Below are 18,702 nucleotides of genomic sequence, written 5' to 3'. Positions count from 1 at the left end.
ACCGATCGGCGCGGAAAGGGCTATTCCGGCGGATCTCGCCGCCGCCGAACTGGGTTCCGCGCCGCTCCAGACGCCGAATGTCTCAGCCGGATCACAGACGGTCGCTCAATCCGCTAGTTTTCAAAAATCGCAGCAGCGCTTTGTGGCCTTTTGTAGCTGCGATATTCGAGGCCATGGTCCCAAGATCTTGTTCAAGGTGAATGTTTTTTTTTTTTTATCCAGGTGATTTAGAGCTGTGCACAGGTCATGTCTTTCGTTTTCTAATGATGGGCAGTAGCACAGTAAGTGTTATATGGTCTCCTCGACACCGCAGGCATTGCACTTGGCGCTATCCGCCATTCCAATCAAACACGTGTATGTCTTGGTGAATATGCAACACCCAAGCGTAAGCGGCACAGCATTGTTTCCTCACTTCGCGGAAGTCCAGGTAACAGCCGCAGTTGCACAGATGGTTCGTGAGAATGCAACCGTTGCTGGGTGAAATGAGGTGTGGGCCACTTCTCCAATGTCATACGCTGCGCTAGCTTGCTTAGGTGTTGGGCTGCGTACGTCAGTCCTCGATAAAGGCACAGAAACAAGGTTTGCTCCTTCGTGTGCTTTCCTAGCAGCTTCGTCGGCGAGGTCGTTGCCGGAGATACCTCAATGACTCGGCAGCCACTGAAACACGACGTCGTGTCTTTTTGCGATCATATGATGGTGCATTTCCCATATCTCCGTCTGGAGCTCACACGACCCGCGACGGAGAGCTGACAAAATACATTGTAGGGCCGCCTTTGACTCACAAAATATTGCCCACTGATTAGCCAGTTGGTTGTTTATAGAATCAATGTCACCTCGGAGGGCAACAAGCTCCGAACCGGTCGATGATGTGACGTGAGAAATCTTGTAACTGATGCTTATTGATCGTGATGGTATAACCACTGTGCCGGTGGAGCTGGCCTGAGTGGAAGAGCCATCCGTGCGTATACGTGGACTCGTTCAAAGTAGAAAGTGTGCAAGCAATCTAGAGCTGCTTGCTTCAAGGTCAAGGTAGGCAGATCAGTCTTCTTTCTTATTCCTGGAACGGAAAGGCGCACTTCAGGTTGTTTTAAACACCACAATGCTGACGGTGAACGTGCCGAGGGTGTGAAACCCGTGGTAGGGAGGCGCGATGAATGTTGACCACGTTGGAGAATGACGCCTGTGGTCGTCGTTCTGGCAGGCGAGCAAGAGAGCTTGATTTCATCCTTGAAACGTGGTGAATATGGGCCCTAAGCGTGCCGATGGTCATGTAAGTCGTGATCGGATGGTCTTGAGCCATGATAACTGTTCCTGCTGTTGAGGCGCTCCGCGAAAGGCCGAGGCAAACGCGCAATGTCTGCTTGCACGCTCTGAAGGTCTCGAAGATTTGACTTGCATGTTCTAGCAACCACGGGGGAGCTATAGCTTAGGAATCCGATAAAAAGCGCTCGGTACAACTGTAGCATGGAGCCCACTGGTGATCCCCATGTTTTACCAGCGATCAATTTGAAGATGTGGACAATAGATGTGAGCTTCAAGTGAGCAACCTGAGGGCTCCAGGAGAGGTCCAGGAGGGAAAGACAGACGCCAATAAGTGTAAAAGACAACCTCTCTTCTAACACTCCTCCGTGTACCCGCGCTCTTGCTCGGGCGGTGCCGCCGCCTACGAGCAGAAAAGAGAAGTACTGCATTATGACACTAACGCGCACCGACAGTGAACGCTTCGGTGGTCTCAGCACTACGACGCCTCGATGCCAGCATTCGAAGGGACGCTGGCATCAAGAAGCACTACCAACGCCACCTAGGTGGCGTTCACCGTACTCAGCACAGCGGAGCGTGGCCTCCGCAATTAGCTCTGAAAATGTTTCTGAAGTTGATCGCGGAGGCTGCAATTACGACGCGCTGTACGCGCTGATTTGACTCGGTGACGATTCAGTTACGTGCTTTGTCTTGCGCGTTGTATTAGTGTGTCAGTTACGTGCTTCGTCTTTCGCGTTGTGCTAGCGTGTGCAGCGTAGTGCAGCTTCCATATGCACGACGGTTGCTCATGGTCATCGACGTTGGTAGTCGTGATGGAGGAGACGTGCCACCAGGCGTCAGCGTGGGTGCATCAACGCCTAAGGGCGCTTTAGCCACAAAACACCAATAGACATTATATATCAATGTGCAATAAATTCACAGTAACACAGACGTATTGGTTATCGTCGTGTGACGGTACGGGCAGGGCAAAATACGTAAGGTCCTAGCGAATGTAAACCAGAACCTTCCTACTTCGGGCACATGTGGTTGAAACGAAAGGTTCATATCTTGATAGTCTCAAGGTAGTTGATAAGTTTGGTTCACAGATGACCAGCACAGAAAGCGGTTTTCAAACACGAACTGCCGGAAATCCGAAATACGTGACCTCAGGCCCCTCGCATTCCACTGGAATATGGAGGCGCTTCTGACATCATCCCGGAACGATCGCTGCTGTTGTCGAAGAGCCATGGTTCCGCTGTATAAGTTCTTAAGCACTGGACTTCTGAAGGCTTGCGAGAACCGGATTGATGGCATCCATCACTTGCAATGCACTTCAAGATGTTGGTGTCTGTAGCGTGTCCAGAACACGAATGGCACTCACCAGAAAGCTTAGCATGACAACAATTTGTTGGTCTTGGTCCGTCAATTTATCAGAAACAGACGAGATGTCCCTTGCGGTAGAAGTCTGCTCTCGCTCCGTAGGTGCATGTAGCCTCGAGAGTTCAGGCCAAGCGTCAGCTTCCGTGCTGTTCGAAGCTCTCTTGTCCTTAGAGCTGACTGCGTTTGGCCTGGGCGGGAGATGGGGTGATGATGTACGTGGCTCGCGTGGTACAGATGCTTTGGAGGTTCTTGAACCGCGTCGGCGACGTGATCTCGTAGCCTAATAGATGCTGCCGCTTCCCGGTGAGACAAGTGGTCTCTAACCATGTTCTTAAAGATTGCAATTTCCTTTCGAATCAAAGGGAATTCCTTTGAGGATGCATCGTGAGGGCCTATGCAGTTTGCACACACTGGCACCGCACGTGTCAGTTGTGTGGGGCCCCGTGCATCGCGAACACGCGATACTGTTTTTGCACACACTACTCGCATAGCCTAACTTCATGCACTTCCAGCATTGCAGCCGTTTTGGTCGAAAGGGGCGAACGGCGTGTCGGAAGTGTCCAACCTTTACATTTGTTGGGAGGGATTCGCCCTTAAATATGATCTTTACACATCCGTGACGTGGCCAGACGAAACGCGTTTGCGATGTTCGTGTTTTCTGTAGCTGGCTTGATTAAGATCGACAGATCGGTGTTGGCAATGGTCTCGTCGACATCGTAAATTACGCCAGTACTGACTTCTCTGCCCAGGAGAATATGAGGGCGCGAAAACTGGCGCGAAAAGGATGGTGAGTACCCCGGTATTCCGCGAATACATCATGCATGGTGGACGCACTCGAATTCGATGATGTGCTGACAAACCTTATCTTTGCTTTACGGCTCCGCACCAGCTCGAAGGTGTCGTCACAAGATTTTTCACTACTGACATAGTACTGCATGGTATCGTCGCTGTCAGTGTCGCTCTCGGTGCCGTTGCGCTTCCTGGAGGCAGCCGCCGCGGGCACTGCCGAGTCCGGCGGACGCGCGTGAGAGTCCATCTCCATCGAAACTAAGTAGTAAACAGCAACAGCAACGTTCAAGAAAATTCACAAAAAAGGTAGAGCTAGAAGACTCGGTATTCTGCCTGAAAGGCCAGTTTTCAGATAGCTTTGTGTTAAGGCTGTGTGATATATGCATCATAAACGCAACGAGGTTTAATGTTTAATTTATCATCATCATCATCATCACCACCATCATCAGCCTATATACGTATATTTCCACTGCAGGACGAAGGCATCTCCCTGCGATCTCCAATTACCCCTGTCTTGCGCTAGCTGATTCCGACTTGCGCCTGCAAATTTCCTAACTTCATCACCCCACCTAGTTTTCTGCGTCCTCGGCTGCGCTTCCCTTCCATTGGCACCTATTCTTTAACTCTAGTGGTTCACCGGTTATCTACCCTGCGCATTACATGGCCTGCCCAGCTCCATGTTTTCCTCTTAATGTCAACTATCTATAGAATATCGGCTGTCCCCGTTTACTCTGACTCACACCGCTCTCTTCCTGTCTCTTAAAGTTAGGCCTAACATTTTTCGTTCCATTGCTATTTGTGCGGTCCTTAACTTGTTCTCAAGCTTCTTTGTTAACCTCAAAGTTTTTGCCCCATATGTTAGCACCGGTAGAATGCAATGATTGTACACTTTCCTTTTCAGCGACAGTGGTAAGCTCCCAGTCAGGATTTGGCAATGCCTGCCGTATGCACTCCAACCCAATTTTATTCTTCTGTAAATTCCTTCCCATGATCAGCGTCCCCTGTAAATGACCTAGATAAACGTATTCCTTTACAGACTCTAGATGCTGACTAGCGATCCTGAATTCTTGTTCCCTTGCCAGGCTATTGAACATTATCTTTGTCTTCTGCATATTCATCTTCAACCCAATTCTTACACTTTCTCGATTGAGGTCCTCAATCATTTCTTGTAATTCGTTCCCATTGTTGCTGAATAGGACAATGTCATCTGCAAACCGAAGGTTACTGAGATGTTTAATTATATGTCGGTAAAAACTGCGCTGCATGCTTTTTCGTGAAATAAGGCATTTGAAGACTGTCACACTAAGCAGAACCGCAGGTCTTGCTTACATAACTTTTCAGCCGAGTTATTCCGTCAATTGATTAATTAATTACATTAATGTTCATTTTAGCAGCAACAGTGTGTTTACATGCCAGCTTTGTCTTTCGAGAACCACAGCAGATGTTTGCTCTTTGCCACTTCACGCGTAATTGTCCACCGTGAAGCGAGAATAGAGAGGCTTAATTTAGTTGAGTTACAAACCACCCAGAAGCTAGCTGAATTATCCAACCGTGAGGTTAACATCGCGGTAATTTATTTTTTAATAAAAGAAATTTTCAAGCTGCGAGTTCTACCGCCATTGTTCTTTTCTTACCAATGTCACCAAATAGTGGAGAGGACAGGTGGTGCAAGAATGTCCGCATCGATATGCAGGTTTGTATAAATAGGCTCCCCGTCGCTGCACCTGCTCTGCGGACGTCGTTAGCAATCGTTATTCTTTCACGATACTGCAGCCGGCGCTGCATCTGGATGACATGGTCGATTGCTCTAAATCAGGGATCGCACTCGGGCTAATGCGTTAACCTTTCAACGTTCTCGCTGTTGTTTTCCATTATAGAGCAGCAGTACGTCGACGCAAGTTTTTTTTTTTTTATATATATATATATAATTAGCTTGCGCTATTCCTGGTATAGTGCGCAGCGGCCAGCCAGCCACAGGTCGTTGCGGTGCTACCGGGCAGAGTATAACCAGTACAACTGCTCCAAGGTGCTCTGGCCACACGCACCTTGACGGCTTCTCCTTTCGCACGAAGTGACAGGATGGAATCTGCGAGATAGCCATCGTCATGACGACCTCGAAACGCAACGCGACTTGCAGAAATTCAATCTTCGCAGCTTTACAGGTATGGCAGGTTGTGTCGCGAATATTCACTCGATAGTCCTTTCTGTAAGCGTGGACAGCTGGGCTATAGTTGGTTGTGATTAGCATTGTGACACATCGTTCCAGCGCACAAATAAACAGACGGGAAGAGAACGACACGAACACCGGCGTTCGTGTTGTCTTTCTTTTTTCTTCCGTGTTTCATCGCTGGAACGATGTTTCATAGTCCGCTCTGTACAGTGTATATATATATATATATATATATATATATATATATATATTGTAGTGAAGACGAATGCCCGGCGCTGCAGCCACATCGCCAGTCATCCGGGCAGCGCGAGCTCGAGATTGCCTGAGCCGCTCTGGTTGAGACACGCTGCCAACGCTGCCCGCTGCTCTCTTGTACTGTGTTCACATTAGATTCTGGTGGAGATGCTGCGGTTTTCCCCAACCTGGAATTACGCACCCGAACTCTGCCGTCCGTCATGCCTGACGACCCCAGCCCGACATCCCCACCGGTTACTCCAGCCATCGTATGTGCCGGTGCCCAGCGTCAGCGGGATCCTGACATCTTCTGCGGCACCGATGAGAAAGACGTTGAAGATTGGCTGGAATCGTATGAACGCGCCAGCAACACTAACAAATGGGACGACACCCAGAAGCTCAACAACGCGATGTTCTATCTGTCGGGCGTCGCCAAGCTGTGGTTTCGAAACCACGAAGCCGATCTCCGCACATGGGCTCGCTTCAAAACCAGCATTGCAGACGTTTTCGGCCGCCCTGGCATGCGCAAGCTTCGCGCTGAACAACGCCTGCGCAGCCGATCCCAGCAAACTGGTGAAACGTTCACCAGCTACATAGAGGACATCGTCGACCTCTGCCGGCGTGTCAACCCGACGATGGCGGAGGGGGACAAGGTACGTCACATCATGAAGGGCATTTCCGACGATGCCTTTCATATGCTGCTGTCAAAAAGCCCTGACACAGTTTCTCAGGTCATTGAGCTTTGCCAGAGTTTCGACGAGCTCTGCAGGCAGCGTCTTCTCACACGGCGCCCACCTGTGTCCGATGAAAGCCTCGCGAGCGTGGCCGTGGCTCCTGACATGGACTCCCTGCTTTGCCAAATTAAAGAGTTCGTCCGTGCTGAGGTCGCTCGCCAGCTTTCGCTGCTGTCCTCAGCCACGTCACCACCCTCGTCTTTGCCGGCCAACCTTCGCCAGGTCATCCAAGAGCAAGTTTGCGCAGCTCTCCCTTCTGCCCGCGAGACTCCACCGGTGCCGACTCCCGTTGCTTTTCCCGAGGTGACTGCACCTCTTAGCTATGCCGAGGCTCTCGCACGGCCACCACCTCAGACCTTTGTGCCATTCCCATCAGCCGTGCCACTGCGTCCAGCCCCTCACTTCGTTCAGCCGCAGTACCCACACAGCAGTGGACAATGGCGCACTCCTGACAACCGCCCAATATGTTTTGCATGTGGTCTACCTGGCCACATTGCACGATTTTGCCGTCGCCGCCCAACATCCTACCGCCGTAGCTTCGACACCGAACCATACGGTTCACCATACCCGTCGTCCTCCGTGCCTCAGAACCCTGGCCAGATGTCTTCTTACTCGGACCACCGCCCTCTTGTTGACCGCCGTTCGCCATCGCCCCGACGTCGCTCGCTTTCACCGATGCGTCGTCGTCCTTCTACGCCGGAACGGGAAAACTAATCGCCGCAGTTCCAGAGGCGAGAACTGCGTCACCCACGAACAGACCAAGGCCTCTCCCTTCTCCGACTAATATTATTGATGTATATGTGGACGGCGTCGCTGCACTCGCCCTCGTTGACACTGGTGCCGCAGTTTCGGTTATTAGTGCCACACTTTGCCGTTCGCTCAGGAAAGTTACGACGCCACTGTCAAACGTATCCCTTCGTACTGCCAGCGCAGACCGCATCACGCCTGCAGCTGCGTGTACTGCTCGTGTTGTGATCAACGGCCTCCTCTACATCGTCGAATTTTTGGTGCTGTGTTCTTGTTCCCATGATCTTATTTTGGGCTGGGACTTCCTTTCCGCTAATAAGGCCGTCATCGACTGTTCTCGTGCTGAGGTGGAATTTCAAACGCTGTGCGACGCCCCGCTCCTTGACGCTCGTGAACCTGACGATAAAGTTTTTGTTGCCGAAGACGTTACCATTCCACCGCACTCTTCTGCCCTAGCCACGGTGTCATGCAACCTTGTTGCTGATGCCAGCGCACTTTTTACGCCATCCGCCATTTTCGCTCGTCGCAAATGTTCCCCGCTGCCTTTCGCTGTTTTGGACGTTCATGCCGGCATCAGCAGACTGCTCGTCTCCAACCAATTGTCCTGTCCTCTCACTTTGCTTCGTGGGGAATGCGTTGGCCGCGTCCAGTGTGTCGACCCTGCTGCCATCATTGACATGCCAACTGGTTCCACCGCCACTCATGAGGTCGCCGGAATGACCTGTAACCCCGCGCAGGAGCCGACTTCGCCCGATGTTCTCCATAGCTCCATCGCCGACACGTTGACTGTTTCCCAACGCGCCCAGCTTCTACGCCTTCTCGACAAGTTCCGTTCGTCTTTCGACTGCCAGCATGTTCCCTTGGGCCGCACGTCAACTGTTTGTCATCGCATCGACACGGGTACTAGTGCGCCACTGCGACAAAGACCCTATCGTGTATCCGCGACAGAGCGCCGTGTCATCGATGACCAAGTAGCTGACATGCTGAAGCGCGGCGTCATTCAGCCTTCGGATAGCCCCTGGGCATCTCCCGTTGTTCTTGTTAAGAAGGACGGATCGATTCGATTCTGTGTCGATTACCGTCGTCTTAACAAAATAACTCGTAAGATGTTTACCCTCTTCCGAGAATTGACGACGCCCTTGACTGTCTCCAAGGCGCAGAGTTCTTCTCTTCTATCGACTTACGTAGCGGCTATTGGCAAGTCCCCATGGCACCCGAAGACCAACCTAAAACGGCCTTTGTAACACCAGATGGCCTATATGAATTTCGTGTCATGCCTTTCGGGCTTTGCAACGCCCCAGCCACATTTGAGCGTATGATGGACAACCTGTTGCGTGGTCTCAAGTGGAAAACGTGCCTGTGCTACTTAGATGATGTGGTTATTTTTTCGCCCGATTTTCCCACCCATCTCTGTCGGCTGGAGGAAGTGTTACAGTGCCTAACTGCCGCCGGCCTTCAGCTCAACCTGAAGAAATGCCACTTTGGCGCAAGTCAGCTCACCATCCTTGGCCATGTCGTATCTAAACACGGTATTCTTCCTGACGCCGCCAAGCTCCGTGCAGTTGCTGATTTTCCCAAACCTTCCTCCGTACGAGAACTTCGCAGCTTCCTTGGCCTCTGCTCTTACTTTCGCCGCTTCATTCGGAATTTTGCGTCCATCACCGCTCCCTTGAATCAGCTTCTACGGAGCGACTTGAACAATTACGCCTGGTCCCCTGCCTGTGACGATGCCTTCCAAGAGTTGCGTCGTCTATTAACATCGCCGCCTATACTGCGTCACTTTGACCCGAGTGCCCCGATCGAAGTACACAATGACGCCAGCGGTGTTGGGCTCGGCGCTGTGCTCGCGCAGCGCAAATCTGGTTTCGACGAGTACGTCGTTGCATACGCAAGCCGCACCCTCACCAAAGCAGAGACAAATTATTCCGTTACGGAGAAAGAATGTTTGGCCATAATCTGGGCACTTGGTAAATTTCGACCCTACCTCTATGGCCGCCCCTTTGACGTAATTACAGACCACCATGCACTTTGTTGGCTGTCCACATTGAAGGACCCCTCAGGTCGATTAGCTCGCTGGGCTTTGCGGTTGCAAGATTTCGACGTGCGCGTTGTCTACAGGTCTGGCCGCCGCCACACCGACGCCGACGCGCTTTCCCGTTCGCCCGTGTCAACCGTAAGCGATGCCTGCCTCTCTGCCGTTGACCACGTACAGTACTTTCGTTCCCAGTAGGCTGCGACATGGCTTCGGAGCAACGCAAGGATGCCTGGATTAGTGCTCTTATCCGCTTCCTTTCTAACCCGTCGACTGTTCCTCCACCTTCTCGAGCTTTGCGCCGTCAAGCTTCGCACTTCGAAATGCGGGATGGACTTCTCTATCGCCGGAATTACGTCTCCGACGTCCGCAAGTGGTTGCTCGTCATACCGCGACATCTTCGTGGTGAAATATGTTCTGCCTTCCACACTGACCCGCAGTGTGCACACGCGGGTGTCTTCAAGACGTACACCCGGCTTCGCTCCAGGTTTTATTGGCGTGGCATGTACACCTTTGTGTGCAAGTACATTCGGTCGTGCCCTCAGTGCCAACGCCGCAAGGTTCCTTCTCAGCATGTCTCTGGTCCACTACAGCCAATCCCGTGTCCTGCCAGGCCCTTCGATCGCATTGGGATTGACCTCTATGGACCCCTTCCGAGCACGGCTTCCGGAAACCGCTGGATAGTCGTCGCCATCGACCACTTGACGCGATACGCAGAAACAGCCGCTCTGCCTGCTGCCACAGCTCGTGATATCGCATCCTTCCTACTGAAAAACTTTATTCTCCGTCACGGTGCACCTCGCGAACTTTTGAGCGATAGAGGACGTGTGTTCCTCTCCGAAGTCGTAAACGCGCTCCTTACTGAATGTCGCATCGTTCATCGCACCACCACCGCCTACCATCCTCAAACTAACGGTCTGACGGAAAGATTTAACCGCACCCTTGGCGACATGCTCTCCAAATACGTCGCCTCTGATCACACTGATTGGGACCTCATTCTGCCATTCATCACGTTCGCCTACAACACTGCACCACAGGCGACCACAAACTTTTCCCCATTCTTCCTCTTGTACGGCCGCGAACCTTCGACTACCCTCGACACCATTCTTCCGTACAGACCCGATTCATCCGAATGTACACCCATCTCTGAAGTTGCCCGCCGCGCCGAGGAATGCCGTCAACTCGCCCGTTCCTTTACAGCCGTCGACCAATGGCAACAAAAATCTCGACGTGACGATGATCACACGCATTGTCACTTTCTTCCGGACTCCCTTGTGTGGCTTTGGGTTCCTGCCGTTCCTGCTGGCCTCTCATCCAAGCTTGTATCAAAATATCAAGGACCCTACCGTGTTGTAGCGCAGACATCAGCCTGTGAACTATATTGTCGAGCCTGTCACGCCACCTACGGACCAACGCTGTCGTGGTCGTGAAACCGTCCACGTACAACGCCTGAAGCCGTATTACGACCCCTTGATTCTATGTTCACCATGAGTCGCCAGGATGGCTCCTTTTCCGATGGGGGGTGATTGTAGTGAAGACGAATGCCCGGCGCTGCAGCCACATCGCCAGTCATCCGGGCAGCGCGAGCTCGAGATTGCCTGAGCCGCTCTGGTTGAGACACGCTGCCAACGCTGCCCGCTGCTCTCTTGTACTGTGTTCACATTAGAATATATATATATATATATATATATATATGCGTGTGTGTGAACATCTCGCAAAGTTCTATCGCGAGGCTTGGGTCGCGCCTCAGCGGCACTATACGGATGCGAGTGCTAGCCGCTTGTTTTTCGAGCAGCTCCGCGTGCGCCCCTGTTCTGGGCCCACTGAAATGCGCACCACGAGAAATCGTCCCGGTGTGCGGGTCCAACTCGGCTTTACGACCGACAGAAAAATGGTATTGGACCTATATATAAAAAAAAGAAATAAATCGGACACCTTGCCGGAGTATACTAGCGAAGCTAATCTCCGGTTTAGGAAAACCCCTGTTTCCTTATATATAGCCTTCGCCAATGATGTACATCAAGTGAGGAAATGTGTTTTGCACCAAGCATTTTCCTGTATACACATGACTAAGCCGGAATGTATAACTGCGGGAAAGGCACGCGCCCGTCGCTGCTGCATGTGTCTCGCAGAGCTCAACTTCACTGAAGTTTCGATCGCGACCGACGCAAGATTCCACGAGTATTACGTATTTCTTCGTTTTCTAATGTTTGTCTTCTTTTTGCAACTTGGCGATTTTCGGCATTTCTTATAAATTAAAAATTATTCGATATGCACTAAATCGAAATTTTGCTTTGAATATACGCGATAAAATTTATTCTTACCTCCTAAGTGCAACAATTTCATTCATGTCGCTGCTGCCCATTAAAAACATGTCTACACTTCACATCTATTTGAACAGGGAAATCGCAGTTACCCGCTGCCGTGGTGGCGTAGTGGCTATGGCGTTCAGCCGCTCAGCGCGGGATCAAATCCCGACCGCGGCGGCCGCATGTCGACGCGAACGAAATGCAAAAACGCCCTTGTACCGTGCATTGGGTGCACGTTAAAGAACCCTATATAGGTGGTCAAAATTAACCCGGAACCCTCCTCTGTACTGCCTGCCTCGTAATCATATCTTGGTTTTGGCACGTTAAACCTCATAATTTAAGTGTGAGTTGTCCCTGAGCTATAGCTTCCTCTTACCGAGTCAGACATCAAATATTTTCTAAATTCCACTCTCTCTTCTTTCTAATGTAGTTCTAGACGGACTTTTCCAACCGCTTGCATATGCTTACGCACGATGAGCTGACCAATATTTCAATAATCTGACGGAAGCGTCGACCGGCACTTCGGTCAGCGCCCTGTCGCAGAGTGTACCTGCGAGAGTAAGCGCATGCGCGCAGAGCGTCCTGGGCCAGTATTTTGCAGCGATGCCTTTCCGGTGTCAATGCATTTTCGCGCTTATCGCGCTTTGTCAGTGGTCAGAGCGACGGTCCGCTCGCGTTATCAACGGGATCAGCCGGCAGTGAGCGGTGGATGATAAGACTAGTATAGAATAAGTCATAAGGCATCGCTACAAAATACTGGCCCTTTTGAGCCGGCCGTGTGCGGTGGATAAGACTAGTTCCATGAATCTGGCCCTGTCATTTATCAGCACATCTTTCGTTTTCATACGCTTATTGTAACTACAGCGTGCAGAAACACGTGTGCGCATTTGTTTCCCTTGGAAGCGGATAAGCAGCAGAGAACCGTACAAGGTATATGCAAACTGGTAGTGTAGCTTCCATAGAAGCACACAAGTCAAGAAAATGGCAGCTCGTTGCAACCGTCGCCATCTACGTATCGGGGGACAACAGCAAGCAAAAAAAAAAATAATAAAAATAAAAAGTGACGTCAACGGGAAACGGCCATGACGTCAAGATCTATACTGCTTGGCGCTAATGTTTGAATTTCTTCAGCGCCCGGCATTTCAACCGCTACGCCAACAGCTATTTCTCTTTTGAGGCTGAGGCGAGCTTGCGACTTGCCTCAGCTCGACGAGCCAGCGTGTCATTAAACTATAGGAGTGGCGTGTGTTATAATGTGATCATAATTAGGCTGCTATTGAAAGCAATTGTTCCTGTATGTTCTTTAGGAAGGTGAGCGAATAGGACGCAAATAAATGACAATGCCACAGAGGTTTCAAAATCAACTTCACATTTATTTGTCTAGAATAATGCCAGCAATATAATTGACTAAACATTTGTTTCAATAGATGAAAAGTACTATGGCCAGCACACAGTCGTAATGTATAGCAACATATGCGGAACCTTTTCACAGAATCATTCTCAATACCGAGCGACACCATGTATTTATATCCAACAGTTATCAGACAAGACAACATTGCCCCACATTATCATTTATAAAACATTTTACTTACTAATTTTGCTTCCAGTCGGACACTCAAGGACTGTGTCTCGGACAGTGAATGAACATAGCGCGAAGTTTCTTCGCGGAGCGTTCCGCATTTATCGTCACAACGAGAGACAGCGCGTCGGATACCGCAGCGTGGACTTGCACGATAACAAAAAACCTGCACTCACACCTTTCGCCAAAGAAAGCCTTTCGCTAGGTCACGCAAAATTTGAAGTGAAGCGCACGCCAAACTTTGAACAAACACGCAAGGAAATAATTTTTTTTTAATTGGATGAAGCCGCCGCATTCAAGTGAGCAACGCCATTCCGCGCGACATAATAGCTGGTTTGCACAGTCTTGCGAAGTCTGGCGCTAGAACCACTGGTTGGTATGGGTCACCAAGAACGAATAAATTGCGAAATAGTAACAATATTAACATTTGTTGTTTTAGCATAGAAAAATATTTGAAAGGGAATGTTTACTCGTATGACAGAATTCTGATGAAAAATTTTGGAACATTTTTTGTTCACATAGGTTTCCTAGTTCCAGTGTTTGTGGCCCCCCTCACCTAGTCGTGCTTCAATCGTGCACCACTAACTGATATCTGTGGTGGTAGGTTTTGGCACGCTTTTCGTTCCAAGCTGCGCGACCTATTTAGATGGACCTTGGACCGTATGTGAAGTTTAACTGAATAGCATAGCACACGATGTTTCAGACAATATTATTCTCTCTGCGCATGCGCGCCTGCCGTCGTTACTTTCGTAGCAGCGCTCAGTGACACGGCGCTGACCTTATTGTTGGTCAACGCTCCTGTTAGATTATTAACCTATTGGAGAGCAGTTCCTGCATCTTTCATTTGCCGGGGCCGTATACACGTTCCTTGACGACCTGCAGGTGTACGAGACGCACGCAGCCGGCTTCGAGTTCTGGGTGCTGGACGAGGCGTTCGCCCTACATCGAGGCATGCAGAACCACCGGGCCAGGGGCCACTGGCGCGAGCGTCAGAACACGCTCAACCAACACAAGCTGGCGAGTTTCAAGCGAGATGTGAAGAGAAAGTACCAGGTCACCACCGCCGCGGCCACCACCACCAAGACGACGCTCCCTCCGGCCACCAAGCCGTTGCTGCTGTGACGAACCTGCGTTGTGGTGCTTCCTTTCGTTTCGAAAGTGGCGGGCGCTCATGCGTGAACAACGTTTGCTGAACAACCCGGGGTGGAGGAAGTCCTGTTGAAGCAGTTGGCTCTGCCGGCGAGCGTGCGTGTGTGGCCAACAAGCACGGTGATCGGGCGTTGGATTATGGGTAAGGTCGTCCGGCTGAGGGATGGAGCCGCGAGTGTTTGACATGTTCCACGGGTCGCGTCGAAAAGAAGAAAGAAGTCGCGTTCCGGAATGCGTGCGTATCCTTTTATAACAGTACAGGTAACGGTGAACGAGCAATCCTCGGGATGCAGGGATCCAGGATCGCCATTGTATATTTGTTTTCAATAGTGATTTGTCTTCCGCGATAGGCAAGGACAAAGGATGATTCAGGGTTTGACGGATGGGCAGCGACGGCTCGGAGACCGGTGGGGATACGCTATCTTGTTACGGCGACTGTTAATCACACCCCATGTTGCTTCCCATCTCGCATGGAGTGCGCCTCTCCTCTTATTAACAGTTTGACGAGCGACGGTAAGCGTTGCCGTGGCTGCTGCAGCGAGCGATCGGGTTCCGTACTATGGAGGCCAATGCATTACAGGTACGAAATTCCGAAACAAGTACTTCACCATGGTAGCTATATTAAACACTCGAGACGGAAATGAAGGTAAGGTGATGCTTCTCGCACTTTTAACCAATCAATGCGCCACTTGATGTTCATGCAAATGATGCTCGCGTGCACCGTAAGGCATCGTACATTCCCATCGGAAGGCTTTTGCAGTCTTTCGTAGCGTTTTGCTTCAGGATAGGCTTGCATCGCCGCTATTAGCCCAATAAGAGGGGGAAATAATTGTTAAACCTTCCCTATCTACGTAGTACGTGCTTACGGGAATATCTAGCCCGCCTATACCAAACCAAAATATTTTGGATGATTCTTCATGCCGAGCAGCAGAAACATCCGTACGAAGATCTGATTTTAACGTAAATAAGAGCTCTGGGTGCGCATATTGAGCTCCGTTCGCCGGCACCGTCGATATATCGAATCTCACGCGGCCCGCGGCCCCGTAAGGTACGCGTTTCCTACGTACAGCCGTACTGGTGCTGCCCGAACGATCGACCGCGACCATTTCTCTCGCGTGCCTGAGACTTGAATTAGAGGTACCCCGAACTTTCACAACCTAATGTACTGTTTACAGATTGCTGCTGCTACCCGTTGGTAAGTGAAACATTGATCATGGTTTACAAAACGAAACCGAACAAGCTTCATTCAGCATTGACAGCGATCGGGTGCCCTTTAGCACGTCTCGAACGCTGACTGAGAATGTTAATCGGCAAGTACTCGTTAATTAACTAGTCGATTAGTGATGATCAGTTACGTCCGCTGCCGCTAGTAATGCGATGCCGAATTGAAACAACCTTATATCTTTGTAAAAGGTTCGCTCTTCCAAATTAATTCAGGCAGTACACTGGCACGATACGCCGAGTTCCGCCGCTCAAAAAAAAAAAAAAAAACGTATTTTGCATGTCCTGTGTGCTATGTCTGTAGCGATTGCAAAAAGCTATTGGAGACGAGTGAACGCTTCAACCGCATGCTACGCATGCTCCCCTCAACCGCATGCTCGTACATCGAATGCTCGAATACGATCATGAGAGTGGCTTGTTGGGCTAGTTGGTACATGGTTATACTTGGAATGCCAGCAAACTTGGAAGTAGAAAAATCGAGAAGAAGACATAGACAAAGTGACAGGAAGGTGGCTACGATATGCGCGGGCTCAAGTATATATGTATTCATGTAAGAAGCAAGCCTTAACTACCCCCCTTCCAACGGCGAACCGAAACGGTCTAGTGGTGAGGACCATTTTCTGACGTCGCTGCAGCGTCAACACATTCACTTATCTTCGCTATTGCGCATCATGTGGACACTTGCTAGCGATTTCACGCTAAGGAGCCCCAGTGTGGTGAGCATGAACACACCACTCTTACATCTTGTCGTATTTCTTGTATTGTTCCGGAACGTATACCTTCGTGTACTGATGATTTTGCATCGACAAGTGGTAGCTCTTTTGGCTCAACAAAGTGGTCACTTCGTGTTCACTCTGGCAGGATCCGTCATTTATCATTTCTTACCTACTAGTGCAGCTCATTAACTCAACATTGTTTTCTTCGGGCCGGGTTCCGTCCCTGCATGCATGGTTCTCGCACACTGAACGATGTTTAACAGCGGAGCTGTTTGAGCTCTTTGTTAGACCGCGTAGTGCGAACAAAAATTGTAGGCCGATCCTGGAGGTAATACAGAAAGGGTCCAAGCGCAATGACACATACCCCTGTGAGCTAGCGAAGCTGTTTAAGCTCGAGGGTGGTCCGTCGAGTGCACGCCGCAAAACCACCACCTGGCGATGACGTCACCATTCATCGCCTAGCAACGCTTCGCCCCAGCTGCGCCGAGCCTCGCCACAGCTGCGTGAGCCGTGACGTCATCGCGCGCACCGCATCGCTTCGCCTTAGCTTTGCCGAGCCATGACGTCGCCGCGCCGTGCGGAGTAGTTGCCGCGTCTGCACAGAGGCGGATCTAATGTTGAATTCCAATGGCGGAGCCGGAGCAGCCGACGGACTCCGCGAGCGAGCACTCGACTGCTCCACGGAGTCACTCCCGCTCTGAATCCACTCCGACTCTCTCATTGGAACATTTTACTCCCGCCATCACTCTGTCATTGGAACAAACTTGCTCCGAAACGAGCAGAAAAACTTGCTCCGACTCCGCCATTGGAATTCAACATAAGCCTTGATGCCACTGCTCCGACCCACGGGATATATAGCTCTGCGTCGCCGCCACGGCGACACCAAAGCCCCGCCGTCTCCGCGCCGAGCACATCGCCACGAAGATGGGGCGGCCGAAGAAGAGCGTCACTCCCGAAGAAGAGGAAGCGCAGCGCGAAAGCCGCCGCGCCGCTACACTAGAGCGAGTGAGACAACTTCGGTCCGATCCCGAGTATCGCGCCGCCGAAGCGGCGGCGGAACGTCGGTAATTCGCAGAAGATACGGGGTTACGAGCCCGCGAAACCGAGCAAAAGCGCGTGAGTGTGACCGAGTGTTTAATGACCGAGTGTTTGTTGCTCCTTGGGCTGTCGACGATTCCGCGGTGATCTTGCGCAAAACGTGGCCGAATCTCGAAGCATAGCCTCGCAAAAACTTGGCCGAACCGAGATAAAGCTAGGTGGGGTCGCCAGCTTCGCTGTTTGCCTAGTCTTCGCACCACTAGTGTGAAGCTGCCACTAATTTTCTTTTTCTTTTGTTTCTAATTTCTCATGGAAAGCTAACACTTCTTCAAATGTGTTCTTACAATTACACCGAGGCTCCTTCCTGCGTCTTGAGTAATATGTGCAACTCATATTTCCCTTGCTTGCCTTCAAGCTTCCCTCGGTGTTTGCGCATTTCGCATATCCACACGCGCCACAAAGAGAGTTCAAACGTGTCTTATGTTATTAGTGCTGCGCGAAAAGTTGCAAGAAATATCGACAACGAAAGCCCGAAAACGTTCATTAAAAGAAAAGAAAGATTATGTATACGGGTGCACAATTTTTGCGTCGCTTGTAATACTCTTCGAATCCATGTACCAGGTAGCTGCAGACGGTCCATGTTTGCTTGTGGGCCCCATTCATATCTTTGCTCTTATTTCCGTTTTGTAATAATCGCGGCGTTGTCTGGTACGTTTCCGCACAAGTATATGTGCGGAGGCATGTTCTGAACATCTCTAAAACTGATGTGCCTTGCTGACCACATAGGTCTGGAATACGAAGCGCCCCACCGTTTGTAGGCTAGGTAACGAGTGCAGCGCGCAAGATCAGGATAACTAACTCTGATTAAAGCTAAAACTACAGTGTCGTAGCTTGCGTATGCCATTTTGGCACACAAATGTACTCCTCGCGGCGATTGCACTGCTCTTGCCAAATTCAAGAACTTAAAACTCGACCGCGCCCGAACTGCGTGTGGTGCCGATGACGTCACCTGTGATTTGGCGAACTTTATCGTATCGTCACTTATTCACAATGTTCTTGTACCGCTAGAGCTCCATAAGGTTAACAGGTTTATTGTTTGCTTACTTTTGGATGCAACTTATTCAACATGCATCAATAAACAGTTATGACACCGATCTGACTGCCAGAATTCACGGTTTCATGGGGAAACTGGTGCTGAATTCGATTTTGCGCTGCTGTCGCTGCCAATGTTTCGTTTTTTTACGTCATTTCTGGCTTACCAATCCTGTGCTCACGGTAAAGGACTGACTTACTCTGCAATGCAGAAAAGTGTAATCTGCCATTCTAGCTTAGTTTAGTGTTCATTTAATACGGAAATGTGCATGC

The 18,702-nt window shown here is 50.5% G+C and overlaps 1 protein-coding gene across 3 annotated transcripts in view; it reads left to right on the top strand.

Annotated features, from left to right (window-relative positions):
* LOC119449587 (beta-1,4-glucuronyltransferase 1) overlaps positions 1 to 18,702 on the top strand; it is a 69,677-nt gene that overhangs the window by 31,818 nt on the left and 19,157 nt on the right. The window contains exon 3 of one of the 3 annotated variants that reach the window (XR_007466339.1): positions 14,096 to 15,775. The exons of 1 other annotated variant lie outside the window; for it this stretch is intronic. The gene's annotated coding sequence lies outside the window, so the exon portion shown is untranslated. The remainder of the gene's footprint in view (positions 1 to 14,095; positions 15,776 to 18,702) is intronic. One more of the 3 variants, XR_007466340.1, reaches the window with a different exon arrangement.

This window comes from Dermacentor silvarum, chromosome 4 (genome assembly GCF_013339745.2).
Source record: "Dermacentor silvarum isolate Dsil-2018 chromosome 4, BIME_Dsil_1.4, whole genome shotgun sequence".
Classification (NCBI taxonomy): Eukaryota; Metazoa; Arthropoda; class Arachnida; order Ixodida; family Ixodidae; genus Dermacentor; species Dermacentor silvarum.
This window is presented reverse-complemented; position numbering and strand designations above follow the sequence as displayed.